Source organism: Gorilla gorilla, chromosome 8 (assembly GCF_029281585.2).
Source record: "Gorilla gorilla gorilla isolate KB3781 chromosome 8, NHGRI_mGorGor1-v2.1_pri, whole genome shotgun sequence".
Classification (NCBI taxonomy): domain Eukaryota; kingdom Metazoa; phylum Chordata; class Mammalia; order Primates; family Hominidae; genus Gorilla; species Gorilla gorilla.
The window spans coordinates 34,940,786-34,965,379 of NC_073232.2; the positions used below are offsets into that span (position 1 = coordinate 34,940,786).

The following is a 24,594-nucleotide window of genomic DNA, read 5'->3' on the forward strand; positions in this document are numbered from 1 at the left end:
GGCTGAGCTTCTACACTGTCTCATTTAGTAATCCATGTTCTTAATTTTGGCAATATTTTTCATTACGCTTTTGGAGCACTTCATCTTCCCAGTCTTGTTTGGAGACCTGCCATGTGTCTGACCTCTTTGATATCTCTCTGCTGCCCACCTTGATGGAACCACTGGTTCCTGGATCCCTTGGCCTCCTCTTTTCAAGTTTCTTTCTCTGTTTGGCTCATCATGTAGTAATTTGTGCCTCTCCCAGATTACCCATTTTGCTAATGTCACCAAATCTTGAATCCCTCCAGTTCAGTGTCAGCAGGGAACAAAATTTCCAGTCTCTTAACCTGGGTGTGTGTGTGTGTGTGTGTGTGTGTGTGTGTGTGTGTGTGTGTGTGTGTACTGCTCAGGCAGGCTTCTGAATGTTGATATTTTGCATATGTGATAAGAGGGTTTCGAGTCTTTTGATTAAAGACTTCCAAATGACCCCTTGCTTTTTGCCCTGCTCCCCTCAACTGCTTCTCCACGTCTACTATTCCCTAGCACTGTCTGGGTTAATCTGTTCAGGTGACCGCAAAAGAACCACACAAAGGATCTTAGTTTGTGGCTTCCTCTGCACTGCTAAATCAGTTACTGCTTGCTTATCTGCTTTCCATATTGCAAAATTTATTGAATTTTTTTGCTCAGTGCTCTCCTTTTTTCTGTCCTCTTTTTCTTTGTGATTATAATTTTTTATTCCTTTACTACTGTTTTAATGGAGATTCATGAGTAAGAGGAAATAAATTTATATATTTCATTTGCCAACTTTATGCTCTGGAGCCTTTCAAAATGTATAATAGTATTTTCAAAAATCTTTCATCATCTGATGCTGTATATTATTTTACAAAATTAAATAGCCATGTATGTTCTTTAAAAATAGACAATTTATCTATGATTTCAATATTACAGTTGACCCTAACTTTTAATTGTTAGGGATGACAATCTCCCATGCACTGAAAAATCGAAGTGTAAATTTTGACTCCCCTAAAACTTAACTACTAATAGCCTACTGTTGACCAGAAGCCTTACTGATAACATAAACAGTCAATTAATGCATATTTTTATGTCATATGTATTATATACTGTATTGTTACAATAAAATAAGCTATAGAAAAGAAAATGTTATTAAGAAAATCATGAGGAAGAGCAAATATTTTTACTGTTCATTAAGTGGAAGTGGATCATCATAAAGGTCTTTGTCCTCATCGTCTTCACATTGAATAGTCTGAGGAGGAGGAAGAAAAGGAGAGGATGATCTTGCTGTCTCAGGAGTGGCACAGGTTGAAGAAAATTAGAGGATGGTCTTGCTGTCTCAGGGTTGGCACAGGTGGAAGAAAATTAACATGTAAGTGGACCCACAGAGTTCAAACCCTTGTTGTTTAAGGGTCAACTGCATTTTTTATTTCTCTAGTTTAAGATAGGTTTGTATTTTTAGCAAAATCACATATAAAAGCAAAACTAAACTTTTACTCATCTAAACTTAGTTACCAAATAATAGAATATAAATTATGAACCTAAACCATTTTGCCTTACATTAATGGGTAATTTTAGAGTTTAATTCTTGTTTGTGTTTGCCTATTTGAGAAGTACTGCTGTACATAATCCTTGATGTAATCTTGAATATAATTTTTGTTTATATCCTTCAAAACATTTTCGATAATGAATTTTTAATTTTTCTTCCATGTATAGAATCATTGGCAGATGTGCATTTAAGTGGAGATTCAGGTATTCTGTCTAATATTGGCCTAAATGGTCAACAAAATAAGGTGTAAATCTTTTCCCAGAGCTTAAAAATATTGAATGAGATCATTCATTGTTATTATGCCTATTAAATCCCTATTCTAATATCTTGGCATTTCTCACCTGGAATTAGGAGACAGTTGGAAACTCCTGATATTAGTTAAATGTTTTTTGAGAGAGCAGATTGATTAAAATGAGTTGGATGGATTAAAATGTTTTGGGAATATCTTATAAGTAAAGCAACATCCAGATATAATGAATCAGTAGAGTCGCTACAATTTATTTGAATTTTGTCCTTATAATTTATTATCAGATGGAGATATTGGAAATATCTCTAAATGACTTTGGAAAAAAAGAATAAGTTTAGTTTAATAAAATGGTATTTCCAAAATCTGATCTACTTGAATTTACAAAGTGGAGGGAAAAAAAAGGCTAAGGAAAGCAAGAAGTTGGCAAACTGTATATAAGATAATTGATTTGCATATGTAAATTAGACTAATCACATATACACATAAGTGGCTACATGTACAATTACCTGATTTATAAACATGAATGGTGCAGGTGCTGCTTTAGAGGCACTTTCAGAAAATTGCCTTGTGGCATCAATGCTTTGTAGTACAACATGACTGCTAATTATACCTTTCATTGTAATAAAGTCCATTTAAATTATTTTGCATGAGGGTACCGAAAGAGGGGCAGTGGCTGTAATGTTACCCAGAGAATCATGTTAACAGTGCTAGGCTTTTAATGTGAATCTGCATACAGAAGGTGAGTACTGGAGGGGATGTATCAGAGCAATGAGTTACTGTCCTCATTCTAAGCCTGGTGTGTGTGGATGGCCATACTAGCCTAGAGAAACTCCTGTGAGATGCTTTTCACTATGAAAAATCACTTTACTTATATTTCAATCCAGAACTGAAATCCTAAGAATAATGATGTGCCAGATCTTGCTGGGCAGTCTGTTTTCTCTAGTTACAATTTTAAAATTATTTCTTTTGCTTTCTGATATGATTTTTCTCTTTTCTTTATTTTACCCTCATTTTGTTATTTTATAAGTTTTTGAGCATGAATGATATACAAGGACTCTGTTTAGGAGTTATTTTCATCTTAATTCTCTGCATGTTTATTTTGAGAATCTAAATGGTACCTAGGTTTAGTAAAAGGGCACTAGTTGCTGGCCCTCTGAAATTCCAGTTATACACTTGAATGAAGTTTTATGCTGTGGAAACTGATTTAGTTTTTTATAGAACATCTATGGGGAGTTTTGTTGTCATTCAATATTTTAGGTTTTCCTAATGATATAGACATAAAGGGAGAACCAATGTTTTCTGTTTGTTTCTACCTATGCCTCATTTTGAAATACCTTACGTATATTCCTTTCTGCCTGTTGCTATCACATCTCTTGAGTGACTTGTTTAGTGAGATGTAAATACCTCTTTTGACTTTGCACTGCCTTTTACCCCTGATATCTACTGTTGGGGATCAGTATCAAGGGTGGAGGGGAGCTGGGAAGGTGAGGACTCGGGTAGGATTCTTCAAATGCTTCCTACCTGAACTGGGAGACCGTAAAACAGAATCAAAATTGAGTTAAATCAGTCTCATATAAGGCATTTGCTATTGATGGACACAAAGGGGAGAACTGAGATTTAATTGTAATTTTCCCCTTCTTGGTTGGATGAACAACCACATTTTAAGTAGGTAAGGAAATCTGGGCTTCTCTCTCAGGAGCTGTGTGCTTAGTGTGCCTTCAGCCATAATGAATCCAAAATTCAGAGTTAGGACATCTTTCTGTTAAAAGACCCTTTCCTTCATAATCCAATCTTAGCTATAATTGCTCCTTTCACAGTGGTGCTACAGACTACATTATATTATTCATTTGAATTGGTCCTGATTTGTTCATTCATAATAGTGACATTGCTTTTTCTCATTGCTCCCCAATTATAGCATTTTTTCTCTTTGAAATTATATCCTTTTCAGGAGACTAAAGACTGCCAATTACAGGTGGTATTTCAAAGCATGAAAATTCAGTAAATAGTCATAAAGCCTCTCAAATGCACATTTTCAGTCATCAGAGTGGTTTTTATAGACATAAATACTACTTTCATGTGTCATGCATTATTGGTTCTGTTTTTATACTTACATCTAGTTAATAATATCAGGCCTGCCTTGAGGAAAGGAAACATGGAATGATAGAAAGAAGATAAGTTAGAATGAATGTGAGCTTTCTGTTTGTTCAGCTATTAACCCTTTAATGCTACTGCCCTGGAGATAACATGTACACAGAAGGGAATATAAAGCCTTTGCGGACTTGTATATTTGTGAGGGGTCAGGAGAAACAGGGCAGGAGTGAGAAACTGGGCTGCTGAGTTACTTAGATGGCACAGAATTGTTCCTTCTTCCTTTTGGCAGTTCACAATTGCAGTGGAGTAGCAGACTCACAGTGTGATTCCTTTCATGTTCTTAAGGCTGGAACCACCATTCCCAGCTCTCATGTAAAAGGCTATTATTTGGTGTACTTGCAATAGAAAAGACAGCCAATTACCTAGAGTTGTTTCATTTTTTGTTTGTTTAAAGGGCAGGATATAAACATGGCCTAAATGTACTTCTTTATACTCTTCTAACTTAGGAAATATATACATAATATATATAACTCTTATATATCTTTCTTTCCTAATTGTACTTCAGTGCCGGAAAAAGCATCTTCTTTGAATAGGCATGCACGTTTATAGTGTTACTTCAGAGGTAAGAAAATATGAGGTGACCAGTGATGTCTTGCTATTTAATAAATTAATAGATTTTTATTGTACACATTAAAATATTTCTTCTGGTAAGTTATTTTCTCTGTTATCATAGATTTATTGTTGATTACATTACTAGTGTGCTATAGTGTTCCCCCTAGATTTTTAAAGCATTTTAGGGTGAAGTAAGTGTTCTATATGTTGATTTAGTGGTTACACGATTGTATATGATTACTAAAATACATCAAACTGTATACCTAAAAGAGCCAATTATATTATACAACAATAATACCTTTAAAATACTTCTAGTTTACACATTGGAAAAGGAATGTGAAAATTTTACACACTACAAAAGCACACATTAGAAAATGTCTATTAGGTGGTAGTCCCAGTTTTTATTAATATTTTGTTAGTATTTTATTGGAATCCAGAATTTGGTACATTAAAATATTTCATAGGAATTAAGATGAACATATCACACTTTGCATATACAAACAAACAAGCAAGAATAAAACTAATAAAAACTCACCTTAGCTTAGCTTTGTCCCCTGATTTTTAACTTTTTGTTGTTTCTATTTATATCTTATTGTACTATGTCTTGAAAAGTTGTTGCAGTTATTATTTTTGATTGGTTCATCATTTGGTCTTTCTACATAGGATAAGAGTAGTTTATACACCACAGTCACAGTGTTATAATATTCTGTGTTTCTCTGTGTACTACTATTACCAGTAAGTTTTGTACCATCAGATGATTATTTATTCCTTATTTATTTTGTTTTCTTTGTGACTGAAGAACTCCCTTTAGCATTTCTTGTAGGATGGGTTTGGTATTGATGAAATCCTTCAACTTTTGTTTGTCTGGCAAAGTCTCTATTTCTTCTTCATGTGTGAAGGGTATTTTCACTGGATATACTATTCCAGGGTAAAAGTTGTTTTCTTTTTCCTTCAGCACTTTAAATATGTCATGCCACTCTCTACTGGCCCATAAGATTTCCACTGAAAAGTTGCTGTCAGAAGTATTGAACCTCATTGTATGCTATTTATTTCTTTTCTCTTGCTGCTTTTAGGATCCTTTATGTATCCCTGACCTTTGGAAGTTTGATTATTAAATGCCTTGAGGTAGTCTTTGGGTTAAATCTGCTTGGTGTTCTATAACCTTCTTGCACTTGGATATTGATATCTTTCTCTAGGTTTAGGAAGTTCTCTGTTACTATTCCTTTGAATAAACATTCTACACCTGTCTCTCTCTACCTCCTCTTTAAGGCCAATAACTCTTAGATTTGCCCTTTTGAGGATATTTTCTTTTGCACTGGGTCTTTTACTTCATGGCGGCAGGTTCCGTTATGGCCCAGTGTGTGTTTAGAAATGTCGTCTGGGAGCTAGGGCCTGGAATGGGGGCCTCATGATTCTGATTGGTGCCCTGTCCTGCTGTGGCTGAGCTGGTATCCAAGATTCAAGACAAAGTCCTTGCCACTCTTCCTTCTCCTCTCCTCAGGGGGAAGGGAGGGGTTTCTTTTGGAGCCTTGAGCTGTGCAGCCTGGGGCTAAGGGATGTGATGCCAGCACTCCCTTGGCTGCCCCAGTTGGTGTCTCAGTTCGTTGCGTGATCCCCAAGTCCACTGTCTCTGGGCCCTAGTGCAGCACTAGGACTTGCTTATGATTTGTAGTCCTCATGGCCTAGATTGCTTTTCAAGTTTACTTGAATACATAGAGTGCAAACCTGCAAACCTCTGTAGCGAGGTTTGCAGGCACTCAAGTTCAGACTGCTGGAATTGGTAGTTCCCCTCTGCCTAGGCGGAGTTTAAATGCTCCCTCTGTGGGTAGGCGTCAGTTGAGCTTGCCCTACTTTTCCTTTCTGCTCTAACAGGACAGTACTGAGTTCAATGCCTCACAATTGCTGTGTTCACCCTCCTGCAGCACCCAGAGAAACTCTGGGCACCACCCATTGGCTGCCGGGGTAGGGAAGGGGTGGTATAGGTGATTCAGAACTGTTTTGTTTTGTTTTTTTTCTCTCTCTCTTCAGTGCCTCTTTCAGCAATATGAAGTTAAAACCAGATACTATGGGTGCTCACCAGATTTTCGGTTCTTAAGAAGGTGTTTTTTTCTGTGTACATAGTTATTAACTTGGTGTCCTTGCGAGGGGGTGGGACTGGGATAATGGGTGGAACTTTCTGTTCTGCCATCTTGCCCCCGCTCCCTGGTTTCTAAACCCTGAAGCCACGATATACTTTGAAGAGGTATCTTCCATAGCATGTGAAAAGATGACCTCTGTCATTTTATTACGTGTGTGCGTAAGTTTACAGAACTAAAGTTTATTCATCTAATAATTTATTTATTCTATAAATAGTAATCTGTTACTCTGCACCAGCCATTTTGGTAGGTTCTCAGTATTCAATAGAGAACAAGACACTCTGCCATCATGGAGCTTGCTGTATAGTGGTGGAGGAAGACAATTTAAAGCTAAATTTAAAAGTGGTTATTTGTGTTTATTAGTGCTATGAAGAATATAAAAGGGGACATTGATAGGATAGGAAAGAGAAAACCTTTTGTGAAAAGAGTAGTCAAAGAAGTTCTATGTGAGGAGGCAGCATTTTAATCTGCTACCTGAAAACAAACAAAAAAAAAACTGAACAGTTTTAGTACCTTTATTCTTTGAAATAGCCCCCAAACTACTTTTATGAAAGGAATCTCAATATCTTGAACCCCATGCAGCAAAAACTGCAAGAATGGTGTCTTGGAAACTGTGGTTTTCTAAACAAGCACAAAGGTGATTCTTATGAAAGGAAAGTCCAGGAAACTCTATCAGAGGTTCTCAAATTATAGTATACGTAAAAACATTCTGGGGCTTCTGCTTCTCGTCATGACAGACCAGGTATTGACATGCTGTTGTACCATAAACAACGAGAAAGCTAGACAAAACATATTTTTAAAAACACAACACTTTTTAAATATTGGAAAAGAGACTTAGGACTGTGACATTGATAAAAGGAAATAAATGAGGCGAACACTACGATTACCTCCTCATTATTCATAGAGGCAGTTTCCAGAGCACAGGCAGAAGGAAGCTGTTCCCAAGGAGATCAAAGCAACTCTTGCTGAACTGAAGAAATTGGAAAGGCAGAGTGACTGGACTGTGCAGAGAAGAGGAAGTTATGCAGAAAAAAGCTCTGAAGATCTACATAAAGATTATCTACACAATCTAAATAAGTGCATAAAAATATTTAACTGAAAACCCACGTAGATATATGTAGAGTGTGACTTCAGGCAGTTTGGCAAAGAATAATTACCAGAGAAAGAATCAATGTAGGGCTGTAATCCACACAACTACTGGAGTTAGTGCAGGATTGAGAGATGCTCGAGTTACTACCAGCCAAAGTGGGGAAACTTCACTGAACACCTGAGACATTTAATAGAGACCCTCCAGAAAGGTTATACATTGGAGGAAGGACTAAACTAGCCCTAGAATAAGAGCTACCTGAAAAGTTCAAGTTGATCCACAAGTAATTAACTGCCTGCCAGAGCAAAATTCAACATTTATTATTGGAAGACAGCAAAATCTACAATTCAATAATGTAACACTAAGAATATCCAGCTCCAATATTAGATCACTAGATATGTGAAGATTCAGGAATATGCAGCCCATTATCAGAAGAAAAATCAGTCAATAGAGTCAGACCCAGAAGTAACAGAGATGTTGAAATTAGTTGGTTCGTACTTTAAAATAGTTATAAATATGTTCAACGATTTAAAGAAAAACATGAACATAATGTTGAAAGAAATGGAATATAGAAAAAAGAACTGAATAGAACTTCTAAAACTTAAAAATATAATATATATGATGACAAATTCATAAGAATCAGGTTTAACAGCACAATAGCATATGGGAGAAAAGATCAGTAAACTTGAAGGCAGGAAAATTTAAGCTGTTCAAACTGAAGCATAGTTATCAAAATAAGGCTGGAGAGAAAAGTCTCTGTGACCTATGAGACATTACCTAGTAGTCTAACCTATGTGTCATTGCAGCCTGAGAATGGCGGGTGTAGGGGGTGGAGGATATCATATTTAAATAATGGCTGAAATTTTTCTAAATTTGCTGAGCACTAAGAAGCTGAAGAAGGTCAAAAATCACTCAAGTATAAGAAAGAAAGCCACGCTAAGGTATGTCATAATCCAAATGCTGAAAACTAATGAGAAGGATTATAAAAGCAGCAAGAGAAAAAAGACACATTACATTTAGGGGTCATAGATAAGAATGGCCACTGGTTTGTCATCAAATGCAATGGAATGACATCTCTGAAGGACTGAAAGAAAAGTCCCTTCAATTTTGAATTCTGTATTCAGTGAAAATGTTATTCATAAATAAAGACAAAATAAAAACAGACATTTATGTCAAATGAAAAAATGAAGAATTTACTGGCAGAGACCTGCGCTATAAAAAATGTCAAAGAACATTTTTCAGGCTGAAGGAAAATGATTCCAGGTGAAAAGTCATACCTACAGAGAGGAATAAAAATCACCATCAGTGGTAAATACAGGACAGATATGAAACATTTGATTTTATACTTGTTGTGTCTTTGAAAGAAAAAATGCTTTTTAGAACTACAGTTATAACTGTATATTGTGAAGTTATAACCAGTGTAAATAGCAAAGGGACAGAGGAGGAAAATTGGAAGTACAAGCAGTTTACCCTTATCCAAGGTTTTGCTTTTCACAATTTCAGTCACCTGTGGTCAACCACGGTTTGAAAATATTAAATGGGAAATTCCAGAAATAAACAATTCACATTTTCAGTTGTGTGCCTTTCTGATTAGCATGATGAAATCTCATGTGGTCCTGCTCCATCCCACCCGGGATGTGAATTATCTTCTTGTACAGCATATCTATGTTGTATATGCTACCTGCCTATTAGTGACTTAGTATTCATCTGGGTTATCAGATTGTCATAGTATTGCAGTGCTCATGTTCAAGTAACCCTTATTTTACTTAATAATGGCCCCAGGCCAGGCGTGGTGGCTCACGCCTGTAATCCCAGCACTTTGGGAGGCCAAGGTGGGCGGATGACAAGGTCAGGAGATCAAGACCATCCTGGCTAATACGGTGAAACCCCATCTCTACTAAAAATACAAAAAATTAGCCGGGCGAGGTGGCATGCACCTGTAGTCCCAGCTACTTGGGAGGCAGCAGAATGGCGTGAACCCGGGAGGCGGAACTTGCAGTGAGCCGAGATTGCACCAGTGCACTCCAGCCAGCCTGGGCGACAGAGCAAGACTCCATCTCTAAAAAAAAAAAAAAAAGGCCCCAGAATGCAGGAGTAGTGTTGCTGGAATGTTGTTATAATTGTTCCATTTTACTAGTAGTTATCATCTCTTACTGTACCTAGTTTATAAGTTAAACTTGATCATAGGATATATGTATAGCAAAAAGCATAGCAGTACTATCTGTGGTTTTGGGTATCCACTGAAGGTCTTGGAACATATAATTCATGGATAATGGGGGACTAGTGTATACAATTAAAGTGTCTTATATGTGAAGTGGTATGTTATTTTAATGTAGATAGTGATAAGTTAAAGATGCATATTGTAAACCCTAAAGCAACTGGTAAAAAATAAAATGAAGTATAGCTAATAAGCTAGTGGAGTACAAAATGGAATACTAGAAATATTCAACCCAAAGAAAGTAGGAAAATAGGAAAAGAGAACAAAGAAGAGACAAATAGAAACAAATACAGCAATATGGTAAACTTAAACCCAGTTATATTTATAATTACATTAAGTGTATATGATTTAGACTATACAATTTAAAGGCAGAAATTATGAGACTGGATTGTAATACCCAACTACAAACACACTTTAAATAGAAACATGCAGATAGATAGATTGAAAGTAAAGAGATGGAGAAGCTGTACAATGAAAACATTCATTTTATTCATTTCAATAGTTGGAATGGCTATTTTAATATAAGGCAAGGTAACTTCCAGACAAGCAGTATAATCAGAGACAGATGACATTTCATAATGACAAAAAGTTCAATTCATCAAGAGGAGAAAACACTTTTTAGTTTGTGTGTGCTTAATAACAAAGCTTTAAAATTATATGCGTCAAAAACTAAGAGAAATGAAAAAAGAAATAGTCATATCCTCAATATTAAATGGAAATTTCAAAATCATTTCCTCAGTAATTTAAAAAACAAGTAGAAAATTATTTGAGGATACATAAAATTTAAATATTCTGGACCATAAGACAAATATCAACAAGTTTAAAAGAGTCAAAATCATAAAAGAATATTATCTGACCATAATGGAATTAAATTAAAATCTATAAAATAAAAATATAAGAAAAACTATCAAATACCTGGGAATTAGATCACACACCTCAAAAACAAACTTTAGGTCAGAGAGGAAATCAAAAGAAAAATGTGAAAATATTTTGAATGGAATAATGGAAATGCAACATATCAAATGTGTAGAATGCATTTAAGCAGTGCCTAGAAGGGCATTTGCACCTCCCTGTAATGTATATTAGAAAAAAAAGATTTAATATCAATTATATAGATTTTTGCCTTAAGAAGTTAATAAAATTGAAGCAAATTAAATCCAATATAACCTAAATGAAAGAAGTAATAAAGATAATAGTAGAAATCACTTTAATAAAAAATAAACAAAAATAATAGAATGAAAGGAAGAGTTGTCTCTTAATAAACTTGATCTCTTTAGACAGATCCAGAGAAAAGTAAGAAAATACATATTATTTATATTAAGTATCAAATGGGGAAAATTATTATTGAATTTATAGACATTCAAATGATATTAATGAAATATTATGAACAACTTTATATTGATAAGTTTGGTAATTTAGTGTCTTGGGTCTTTCTGGAAAGACATGAGTTGTATAACTGATATGAGAAGAAATAGAAAATACAAATAGTTTATATTAATAAAAGAAACTTAATAATGAAAACCCTTTCCACAAAGAAAATACCAAGCCCAATGACTTCACTGGTGAATTCTGTCAAATATTTATACTAACTTAATTCTGGAGAGATATAGAAATATTATTGCTCTAGCTCTATTCCCTTTTCATTTTCATGCTGTATTGTTATACACATTGTATATAGTTGTAAATAGTACATTGTATATATTGTAAATAGTACAACCATGCATTTTTTTATATTTTAAAGAAAAGCAGAAGAAAGAAGAACAAGTATTTAATTATAGTTTGTTATCTTTCTTATTTAATGTTTCCAGTTCTTTTAGTTTGTTCCTGTGAATTTGAGTTCCTGCCTGGTGTGATTATTTCAGTACAGCTTTGCTCCAACCCACCTCTCTTATGCAATTGTTAAATATGTCACATTTCTGTATATTGTAGGCCCAACAATACAATTATATGCCTAATGTTTTATACAGTTGCTTTTTAAATAAGAGAAAAAGGAAGAAATATACATTTACAGTATGTCTTCATTTTTCTCTAATAAAATAATTATCATTACTAGTGCTCTTTGTTTTCTTGTGTAGATCCAGATCACTATGTGAGATCACTTACTTTCATTCTAAAAAATTTCCTTTAGTATTTCTAATAAGTTGGTTCTGCTAACAATGAGTTCTGTCAATTTTGTTTACCTGGCAATGTCTTCATTTCCCCTTTATTTTTGAGAGAGTTTTGCTGAGTATGATAGTCTTAGTAAGGTATTTTTTTCCTTTAGCACCTTGAATATGTCATCTCTCTGCCTTCTGGCCTACATAGTTCTAATGAGAAGTCAGTTGTTAATATTGTTAGTTCCCTAATATGTGACAATTCATTTTTCTTCTGTTAATTTCAAGATTTTCCTTTTATTATAGGCTTTCAACCTTTTTACTATTGTGTGACTAGCTTGGACCTCTTTGCATTTATCTTTTTTTGTTTGTGTGTTTGTTTGGAGACAGAATCTCACTCTGTCACCCAGGCTGGAGTGCAGTGGCACAGTCTCAGCTGATTGTAACCTCCGCCTCCCGGGTTCAAGCAATTCTCCTGCCTCAGCCTCCCGAGTAGCTGGGACTACATGCATTTATCTTATTTGAGTTCATTGAGCTACCTGAATGCTTCTCATTAAATTTGAAAATTATCAGTCATTACTTCTTCAAAGATTTTTCTTCTGCTGCTTGTTCTCTCTCTTGTCTTCTCATACTGTCATGACATGTATGCTTATATTTCTCTGAGACTGTTCATTTACCTTCATTCCTTCTTCTTTTTTTCATATTTTGTAATCCCAATTCAAATCTGTTGAGTCCGTGTAGTGAAATTTTCATTTCCATTACTGTAGTTTTTAAATCTATAATTTTCACTTGGTTCTTTTTTTATGAGTGATGAGTGTTCTCTTTATTGATATTCCATATTTGATGAGACATTACAATCAAACCTTTCTTTGCTACTGTAAGGATGATTTCCTGTAGTTCTTTAAACATATTTATATCTTTGCTTTGGAATATTTGTCCACTAAGTCCAATGACTGGGCCCGCTCACAAGCCCTTCTTTTTTTCATGTGTATGGATGATATTTTCCTGTTTCTTTGCATGTCTTATTTTTTTGTTGTTGTTGAAAACTGTACATTTCAGAAAATTTGCTTAAATTATTATAAGAAGTCTTTGTACTAAGTTCCCTGGGTGGGGAACTTGTTGTTTGCCTGTTTGTTTAGTGACTTGGCTGGACTATTTTAGTAAAATCTATTTTCCCCATCTATGAAGCCTTTGATGTCACTCTTCAGCAAGCACAGCTTAGGGCATATGTACAATCACCCTGGAATGACAGTGATTTTAACAGGGCTTTTCTATGACTGTTTCATTCCCTGGTCTTTCTATTAAGCTGTCTGCCTCTGTTGGTGCCACCCCCAGTTATTAGGCTCCACTAATTGTCAGCTGATTCCTCTGTTGTTTCCAGCAGTGTCCTGGGGCATTAATTGTTTCACAATCTGATTCAATTAAGTTGCAGACTCCTTACACGACTACTTTTTGTGGCTAGCTTTGAGGTTCATTTTGATTCCAGGACAGTTCTTCTTAGCTGTTTCTTTTTAAAAATTCTATTTGCTAATTCTGTGAAGAATGTCAATGGTAGTTTAATGGGAATAGCATTGAATATATAAATTATTTTGGGCAGTATGGCCATTTTCATGACATTGATTCTTTCCATCCATGAGGACGGAATAGTTTTCCATTTGTTTAGGTCCTCTCTTATTTCCTTGAGCAGTGGTTTATAGTTCTCCTTGAAGAGGTCCTTCACATCCTTGTTAGCTCTATTGCTAGGCATTTTATTCTCTTTGTAGCAATCGTGAATGGGAATTCATTCATGATTTGCCACTCTGCTTGTCTATTGTTGGCGTATAGGAATGCTTGTGATTTTTGCACATTGATTTTGTATCCTAAAACTTTGCTGAAGTTATTTATCAGCTTAAGGAGTTTTTGGGCCAAGACGATGGGGTTTTCTAAATATAGAATCATGTCATCTGCAAACAGAGACAATTTGACTTTCTCTCTTCCTATTCAAATACCCTTTATTTCTTTCTCTTGCCTGATTGCCCTGGCCAGAACTTCCAATACTATGTTGAAAAGGAGTGGTGAGAGAGGGCATCCTCATCATGTGCTGGTTTTCATAGGGAATGCTTCCAGTTTTTGCTCATTCAGTATGATATTGGATATGGGTTTGTCATAAATGGCTCTTATTATTTTGATATGTGTTCCATCAATATCTAGTTTATAGAGAGTTTTTAACATGAGGGTATGTTGAATTTACAGTAACCAAAACAGCATGGTACGGGTACCAAAACAGACATATAGATCAATGGAACAGAACAGACACCTAAGAAATAACACCACACGTGTACAACCATCTGATATCTCACAAACCAGACAAAAACAAGCAATGGAGAAAGGATTCCCTATTTAATAAATGGTGCTGGGACAACTGGCTAGCCATATGCAGAAAACTGAAACTGGACCCCTTCCTTACACCTTATACAGAAATTAATGCAAGATGGATTAAAGACTTAAATGTAAAACCAAAAACCATAAAAACCCTCGAAGAAAACCTAGGCAATACCATTCAGGACATAGGCATGGGCAAAGATTTCATGACGAAAACACCAAAAGCAATTGCAACAAAAGCCCAAATCGACAAATGGGATCTAATTCAACTAAAGAGCTTCTGTACAGCAAAAGAAACTATCATCAGAGTGAACAGGCAGCCTACAGAATGGGAAAAAATTTTTGCAATCTATGCATCCAACAAAGGACTAATATCCAGAATCTACAGGAAACTTAAGCAAATTTACAAGGAAAAAACAAGAAAAAACATCAAAAAGTGGGCAAAGGATATGAACAGACACTTCTAAAAAGAAGACATTTATGTGGCCAACAAACATATGAAAAAAGCTCAACATCTCTGATCATTAGAGAAATGCAAATCAAAACTGTAATGAGATACCATCTCACACCAGTCAGAATGATGGTTATTAAGAAGTCAAGAAACAATAGATGCTGGTGAGGCTGTGGAGAAATAGGAATGCTTTTCACTGTTGGTGGGAATGTAAATTAGTTCAACTATTGTGGAAGACAGTGTGGTGATTCCTCAAGGATCTAGAACCAGAAATAACATTTGACCCAGCAGTCCCATTACTGGGTATATACCCAAAGGAATATAAATCATTCTACTATAAAGACACATGCACACATATGTTTATTGCAGCACTATTTACAATAGCAAAGACATGATACCAACCCAAATGCCCATCAATGATAGACTGGATAAAGAAAATGTGGTACATATACACCATGGAATACTATGCAGCCATAAAAAAGGAATGAGATCATTTCCTTTGCAGGGACATGGATGACACTGGGAGCTATCATCCTCAGCAAACTAACACAGGAACAGAAAACCAAACACCACGTGTTCTCACTCATAAGTGGGAGTTGAACAATGAGAACACATGGACATTGGGAGGGGAACAACACACACCAGGGCCTGTCGGGGTGGGGGTTGAGGGGAGGGAGAACATTAGGACAAATACCTAATGCATGCAGGGCTTAAAACCTGCATGACAGGTTGACAGGTGAGGCAGACCACCATGGTACATGTATACCTATGTAACAAACCTGCACATTCTGCACATGTATCCTGGAACTTAAATAATTTTTTAAAAGTTATAAATTTTAAAAAAAATTCTATTTGCTAAGCTGTCCAGTCTGTGGTTAGCTTGTTGCTCTCATGGAGTTACCAGCCTCAGTGTAATTATCAAAATCTCACTCTTTTCAAGAGTACTCTTAGGCTTTAATTTTCCCACACTGTCTCCCAAATACAGTCAGAACCACTGGGGAGAGCTTTGGAGTTCTTTGTTCTTATGACCTGCCTCTCCCTCTGGGCAAACTCTCTGAGCCACTGTTCAGGAGCTGGCAGCAGAGACAGGGGCCCACATCTCTTAGAGTGACACCTTGTTTCACATTGAACTGGCTGGGGGTGTTTGAGGGAGAGGATGGCTCAAATGCCACAGACTCCTACTGTTCTAACTGAGATTGTGTTATGATCTTGAATGTTTCTTCGTTGACTGTATGCCCTTATGACAATTTCCAAAAACTTAAAATGGCTCTTTATTTTTCCAATTTTTAGTAGTTATGGTTGCTTCACTGGAGAATGAATTGATGAGTTCATCACACCACCATTCTGGAAACAAGAGTCCTAGAAAATATTTAAGAAAGAAATAATCAGTCTTATTGCCTCATTTTATGAGGCCAGCAGTATACTGTCAACTGAAGAACTGGAAGATTCATACATTTGGAAAAGAAAGCTTTATTTCTTATAAAGTGTTGCAGTCTGCAAGCTAGCCATCTGTGGGCTGGGAAGTGTGGCCTCTGGTAGAAGCCAAAAGCAGGCACTTTGAGGGAGGAAAGGATAAGACAGGAATTTATGCTGAATGAGTTGGCTAAGTATACATATTCATGAAGGGGAGGCATGTGCATGCATAGTAGGTTATCTTGTATGTAATATGCATTCTGTGTTTGCTTTGGGATGGAGATGTAGCATTTAAATGTACTACAATTAGGTCCTATACATGAAAAGGTGAAGCAGAGGACAGGAAGGCCCTCAGTGCATGCAGCCTCAGAAGACTGGCCAGAACCACTCCAGGGTCAGGCAGTCTCTTATCAGAAAGGAATGCTAGTTAGTTGCTGTGTTGAAACCACAAAAGTGAGAGGTAGCATTAAGCAGTTGGTTGAATTAAATAATGGAGCAAGTATCTCAAAAGGGCTGCTTTCTGTTTAATCTTTAGGAAAGAAAGTGTAATGGCAGTTATCAAAGAAGAGGGTGTAACAACATGTGTCCAACTTATCCCATCATGGCTGGGACTGTTTTTAAGGTTTCTCTAGGGTCTACTTGGCCAAGAGAGGGTCTATTGAGTTGTCTGGGATGCTTAGGATTTAACTTTTATTTCTCAACAATGTTGAAAGAAGACAAAGACATCACAAGAAAATTGAGTCTGACATTCTACATGAACCCAGATGTAAAGTACTTCACAGAGTATTAACAAATAAAATCTAGCAATATATAAAAATATTAATACATCATGACTGAATGGAGTTTATTTCAGGAGTGAGTGCAAGTTCGTTAAAACATTAAAATGCATTTGTTAAAACATTAAAAATTCTCTGCACCACAATTGCATTAACAGAATCAAAGTGGAAAAAAATCATGAAAGACATGCCGAAATTCAATACCCATATGTGATAAACACAGTCAGCACACTAGGAATAGTAGGAATTTTATCTAATAAAGTACACCCACCCAATTTAAAAGTAGTAAGCAAGAACTTTGGACATTGTACAAAACCATATAAATGAAATATGTTCAAAATCTTTAGTCTTTGGGGAAATTTAAATTAAAACCACAATGAATTGCAATTAGACATTTGCTAAAATGGCTAAAATTAAAACACTGATAGTACTGAGTATTGGTGAGGTGGCGGAGCCAATTGAACTCTTATACACTGCTTATGGCAGTGTAAAACAGTTCAGTTACTTTGGAAACATACAGCAGTGTCTTACAATGTGACATATACGCCTACCACATGATCCAGAAGTTTCACTTGTAGGCATTTGCTAAAGATTAGTGTTTCCAAAAGACTCAAGCATGAATATTGATAGCACTTTTATAATGAGCAAAGTGAAAACGGGAATGAATATTAGAAAATCACAGTTTCTGCTTTTGTAGCCTCACACAGAATATAGTCAGACTAAGCTAATGGCCTTAAAACATTATTAGAATAAACAAAAAACAATTGAAAAACAACAAAGCCGGTAATGCCAACTGTAGAAATTAGCAATCATTTTTCAGAAATTTGAGTAAAAATCTCATGTCCCCTCCTAAAGACAGAATACATTCAGAGAACTTAACAAAGGCTGTCTTTGGAAGTTAGCTGCAATGGTCTGTTTATATAATATTATACCTTTTGATTTAGTTTCGTTTTGTAATGTTTGACTACAGCTAGGGTAGAGAATTCATTTTCAGTGCTGCTCTGTTATTTAATTAGTGTAGCTCTAGCTTAGGAAAATTATACTTCAATTTTGTTTGATTAAAGAACACTAAGGTCTATTTTAGCATTGTGTTGCAAAGCTATACATAATTATTTTTCAGTCTACTATTATGAAATCCCCCTTTTAGACTATCTTGGTGATTTAAAAATTGCATAGGCTAAATACGACATAATTCATTCACCTGGATGCAATTATTTTTAAAGGGAAACAATATCATTTTTATTTTTTATTATCTGTTGCCTAATTATACAGTATTTGCTTTTCATTTAAGGTATTTTAATTCTTCATATTTATTTTTAAAAACTCATATTTCAGTTTGAATATTATCTTGTTACTTTTCTTTATGTAAGAAGGACATTTTATGCTGGTTGAAGAAAAGTATATTTTGCAAAAGACCATATTTGAAATTTCACTAATTCTAAATGAAGAATTAGAGAGTTCATGGTATGTTCATATCTGGAGGTTCTTTAGGAAGATTTTCAGACACAAAGTCATTTGTGGTGTATTGATATTTAGTTATCAGCAGTCTGTTTAATAATTTCCATGTTTGTCTATTCACTTCCTCCTCCAATTTCTTTTCCATTTTAATCAAACTCTTGAAGTTTCATTCAGAAAACTTTTTCTGTTCTGAAAACTAAACCACTGATCCTACTTTGGTAACAGAGAAATAAATTGCTTGTATGAAACAGGTACAGGAGGGGTTGGGCAGTGTTCAAGGGGAGGGGATTATTAAGAACTTCAGTTTCTCCTGGCCAGGTTCTTGTGAGCCTCACCTAGTGGTTTCCCTAACAGCAGATACAGCCATAGTCAAGCAGATAAACCAATATACATTCAAAGCAAAATGACTGAGAAAATATTTGATTTTAAAAATTTTGTCATTTGTGATTTTCTGTCCCTAATCTCTTAAAAATTAAAATAAGTGGGGTGTATTTTTTCTCAGTGTAACTTAAATAAAATGAATGAATGAATAAAACTTGTTTCATATTATATAAAATGAGAATTTTGTGACTTTGAAGAGCAAGAGTCTAGATTTACATTGACTAACTTACTGATCCATAAATACTAGATGTTAACAAACCTTAGGTATGTGTTCTTTGCAAAATAGATGCACAAAAGAGACAGGCATTTCTCCTTTCTCTTTGTCCACCATCTCACTTCCACTTCCAGATAGAAATATCCAAAAGTATCACATAGAAGAGTCTCAGTATTTTGGGGAGACAGGAGTGGGGAGGTTCTGTTTCTGATATCAGTGTTGCTATCTCTTTGCAATTGTATATAGTTTTTTTGTTATTTACTCCCAAATCTCTGGCTTCTAATGTGAATTTTTTTAAATAACATGTATAGCAAACGATGTAGTAGAAGACATAAAGGATATAAGGCTTTTTATATTTTCAAATATACTGTGTGATTTATAAGTAAAATTTGAATATCTTGTTTTAATAATTTATTCTATTCCTTTCATATGTTAAACTTAGAGAATGATTTTGAGTTTGTTTTTATTTAAGTGACTTTTGTCTTGAAAAATTAAGTGGCTATGTTTATTTGGAATAAGAATGATGTATTAATCTGTTTTCACACTGTCAGTAAAGACATACCCAAGACTGGGCAATTTATAAAAGAAAAAGGTTTAATTGTACTTACACGTGGCTGGGGAAGCCTCACAATCATGGCAGAAGGCAAGGAAGAGCAAGTCACATCTTACGTGGATGGCAGTAGGCAAAGAGAGGAGCGCTTGTGCAGGGAAACACCCCTTTCTATAACCATCAAATATCATGAGACTTCATTATCAGGAGAACAGCACAGGAAAGACCTGCCCTCATGATTCAATTACCTCCCACCAGGTCTCTCCCACAACACATGGGAATTGAAGATGAGATTTGGGTGGGGAAATAGCCAAACCATATCAAATGAAGTCATATACCACCTAAAATTGTACTTTATTATTTCTATAAAATACTTAGCTAATATAAATAAGAATATAAGAATATTACAGAATATAGAATTATAGATCCTATGTAGGAAATTACTATCTTAGTTGAATTGCTCAGATAACTAATAACATTTTAAGGGAATTTATCAGGTGACATTCAAGCCACAAAACAAATTTCATGGGGAGAATTTGTTTATATGCTTTAGATTTCTATATATTTTCAGAAAGATTTGCGTATTTTATCCCTTTGATATGGTACTATTGTTGCTAGTGGTAATTGCGGGTCATATGTTTGGTATGTGCAGACTATTATTATTGCCTTTCATCTGCTACTTCATTGTCTGGAAATGTTTGATTGTAATTTTTTTCCATATTTGCTTAGATCTGTAAAATAGAGGATTATGAAATCATTTTGGAGTTCTTAGAGAATTGGTATTCATGTCTTTCACCTCACATTCTAGTGTGACTTTAACTGGTCTTTCTTTCTGAAGAGAGCAACTCACTGCATTTTAGTTTACAATCAATTGTGAGGGTGTATCTCCTGCACTACAAGCCAACTCAGTGGCTTCTACAGAATTAGAGTACGGTGTTTGCAGTTATTAGAGTGAATAGCATTGTTTCTTTTTTAACTATTAAAAATTTCCTGCTTTGGTTTTCATATACATACTTGTTTTTAAAAATCTAGTAAGCTTAAGTAGTTGTAGTAAGAAAATGATTTAATCACCGTCTTACCAGGGTCACAAAATATTATCTTAGTTTGGAGAAAAGCTTTTCTTCTATTACCAAAAAAAAAAAAAAGAAAACAGTGAACATACAGAAAAAGTTGATAAATTTGAATCACCCAACCCACCCTCCCAAGTGTACTTCTGTGTTCCAGAAGACATCATAACCAAAGGAAACATACCAAAACAATCTGTAGAAAACTATTGTCAACATATATGACAGCAGATTTAATATTCTCTTTAAAACCTTTTATTTTTTCCATTCTAACTCAATGTTACCAGTCTCTGTGAAATTCTATAGTACTTTGCACATAATTCTTTTACCACATAACTATAATTCAAGACCTACATACAATCTAGGTAATTGTGTGTTTTCCCTCTAATAAGGGGCTTTTTCAACCTTGGCACTGTTGACATTGTGGCTTGGATAATTGTTGTGGGGGCCTTTCCTGTGCACTGTTGTATGTTTAGCAGCATTCCTGGCCTCTAGATGCCAATAGCAGTTTCACAGCCTTGACAGTAAAACATATTTTCAAATATTGTGAAGTGTCCGCTGGTTATAAAATCTCCCCCAGGCAAAACAAACAAACAAAAAACAAGGAAAGGCCAGGCGCAGTGGCTCACGCCTGTAATCCCAGCACTTTGGGAGGCCAAGGCGGGTGGATCATGAGGTCAGGAGATTGAGACCATCCTGGATAACACGGTGAAACCCCTTCTGTACTAAAAAATACAAAAAATTAGCCGGGCGTGGTGGCAGGCGCCTGTAGTCCCAGCTACTCGGGAGGCTGAGGCAGGAGAATGTCGTGAACCTGGGAGGCGGAGTTTGCAGTGAGCCGAGATCGCACCACTGCACTCCAGCCTGGGCAACGGAGCGAGACTCTGTCTCAAAAAAAAAAAAAAAAAAAAAAAAAAGCAAAAAACCCCACATAATGCTTATAAAATCTCTTCCAGGCAAAAGAAACAAACAACAATAAGAACAACAAAAACCCCTCACTATTTTGATCGTATTTTAAGCCTCTTGAGAAAAAGCGGTCCTAGTCATCTTTGAAGCACTTGAGCACCTACTCAGTGTTTTGCATATAGTAACAATTCAATAAATACTTGTTGATTTTAAAGGAATAAATTATGATTCTTCTAAAGTCCACTTTCTTAATCAAAAGTATTACATTATGAACACATTTATATATAAATGTGTCAATACCTCACTTGTGTAAAAATGTATTGGATATAAAATTCAGTCATGAGTAGAATGATTTCATCCTGGAGAAGACGTTCTAGGGGGACTTCATTTATATTGAACTTGGATTAATTTTGTGTGCTTCATATTATTTCAGGTCCTTTTTGTATATTCTTGGTGTTAGCAACTCTGTTTTTAAAACAAATTGGTAGACTTTATTTTTTGAGCAGTTTAATTTTGCAGAAAAATTAAGCAGAAAGTAAAGAGCTATATAAGCTTCATCTTGCACTAGTGTGGTACATTTGTTACAACTGAGCCAAGGATGATACATTATTATTAACCAAAATCCATAGTTTACATTAGGGTTCCCTACTGTTATACATTTTATGGATTTTGACAACTGTATGATGATCTGTATCAATCATTACAGTATTGCATAGAGTAGATTCACTGCCCTAAAAATTGTCTGTGTTGTACCTATTCATCCCTCCCTCTCCCCTGAATCCCTAGCAATTACTGATCTTTTCATTATCTCCACTTTTGCTTTTTCCAGAGTGTTATATAATTGGAATCACACAGTATGTAGCCTTTTCAGATTGCCTTCTTTCATTCAGCAATATGCATTTAACGTTTCCCCATTCTTGGTGTTTGCAACTAGATTTTAAACACAATTCAGGGTTGTATCTCCTGTTTCTTGGACACTTACCACTAATAGAAAAGTGTACTGTTATAATTTGACATCCATATACCAACCATACCATACATCACACTATATACAAAAATTAAGTCAAAACGGATCACAGACCTACCTGTATGTAAAACTGAAAACTATAACGTTCCTAAGGAAATTATAGGAGAAAAAAATTGTGACTTTGAATTAGGAAAAAAAAATTTAGACACAAAAAGGCACATTTTATAAATTTGTTTTAAATGATCAATTTAGAGCTTCTGCTCTTCAAAAGACACTTAAAATAAAAGGGCAAGCCACAGGGTTGGAGGAAATACTTCCAAAACATCTATTATGATAAAGGACTTATATCCAGAATATATAAAGAGCTCTCAAAACTCAGCACTAAGCAAATAAGCAGTGAAAAAATGAACAAAAAATTGGATGTTTCACCAGAGAAAATATATGGATGGCAAATAAGTACATGAAAAGATGGTCAATGTTATTAGTCATTAGGAAAATCTACTCTAAAATCACAATGAGATACTAGTACTATTTAGAATGGCTTTAACAGGATTAAAATGGTGGATAGAGGGCAAGACTAGCTTGCACCTCCTACTCAAGACAGACAGAGCAGCATGTAAAGACTCACATCATGAACTTTTACTCCAAGAACTACCTACCACAGGAACATACCAGGAAATCTGAGACATTTTGAAGGAACTGGATCACCTCTTCAGGTTCCCTGAGATGCCAAAAAACTGTGAGTCTGCTTGCTTTCTCAATGGGGAGGCTCGTAGTCTGGGGCAAGCTCTCAGCCCTGGTTACCAGCTGCCTGGAAATAGACTGGGTGCTGTTGGTGGGGCACGGTGGGAGTGAGACTGGCCTTTAGGACTGCAGGCTGTGTGGGAGCTGGGTGAGGCCTGTGCATGCCAGCTTACCCCCACTTTGCTGGTGACCTGTGTGACTCAGCAGAGGCAGACATAATCTCCCTGGGAATATAACTCCACTGGACTGGGAACTACACCGTCATCCCCCACAGCAGCCACAGCGAGCCCCACCCAAGGAGAGGCTGAGCTCAGACACACCTATCCCTGCCCCCACCTGGTGGTCTTTCTCTGGTAGCCACTCTGGTAGCCGAAGAGGAAGGTCTTGGAAGACAAAAACTCTTGGAAGCTCTATGGCCCTGCTCACCACCTGAGAAACCTGAATACCTAACCAGGTGTCCCTAGGGCAAGTTTGCATGCTCTCTATAGGACTGCAGCTGATATGCTATTGAAAGCACCACCTCCTGGCTGGAGGCCAACCAACACAAAACCAGTGCACTAAACAAAAACACAACCAAAGACCTTCACTAAGCCCACTTTACTCCCCTGCTACCTCCACCAGTGCAGGTATCCACAGCTGCAAGACCCGAAGATGGATCACATTACAGAACTCTTTGCAGACACTCCCCAGTACTAACCCAGAGCCTCGTAGCTCTGCTGGGTGGCTGGAAACAGAAGAGCAAAACCAATAACTACAATTTGGATATTAAAAAACCCCATTCCTAGTGAAATGGAGAGAACACCATATCAAGGGAGCACCCTGTGGGACAAAAAAATCTGAACAGCAGCCCCTGAATCCCTGATCTTCCCTCTGACATAGTCTACCCAAATGAGAAGGAACCAGAAAAACAATTCTAGTAATATGACAAAACAAGATTCTTTAACACCGCCAAAAGATCATACCAGCACACCAGCAATGAACCCAAACCAAGATGAAATCTCTGAATTGCCAGAAAAAGAATTCAGAAGGTCAAATTTTAAGCTAATCAAGGAGGCACCGGAGATAGGTGAAGTCCAACTTAAAGAAATTAAAAACATGATACAGGATATGAAAGGAAAGTTCTTCAGTGAAATATTAAATAGATAGCATAAATAAAAAACAATCACAACTTCTGTAAATCAAGGACACAATTAGAGAAATGCAAAATTCACTTGAAAGTCTCAGCAACAGAATTGCACAAGCGCAGAAGAAAGAACTTCAGAGCTTGAAAACAAGGCTTTTTAATT

General features: G+C 35.9%; 1 protein-coding gene across 3 annotated transcripts in view; it reads left to right on the forward strand.

The window, feature by feature from the left end:
* MYO3A (myosin IIIA) overlaps positions 1 to 24,594 on the forward strand; it is a 282,515-nt gene that overhangs the window by 25,636 nt on the left and 232,285 nt on the right. Inside the window, exon 1 of one of the 3 annotated variants that reach the window (XM_063709962.1) lies at positions 1,203 to 1,363. The exons of the other annotated variants lie outside the window; for them this stretch is intronic. The gene's annotated coding sequence lies outside the window, so the exon portion shown is untranslated. Of the gene's footprint in view, positions 1 to 1,202; positions 1,364 to 24,594 lie in introns of those variants that run through there. 3 annotated transcript variants of the gene reach the window in all.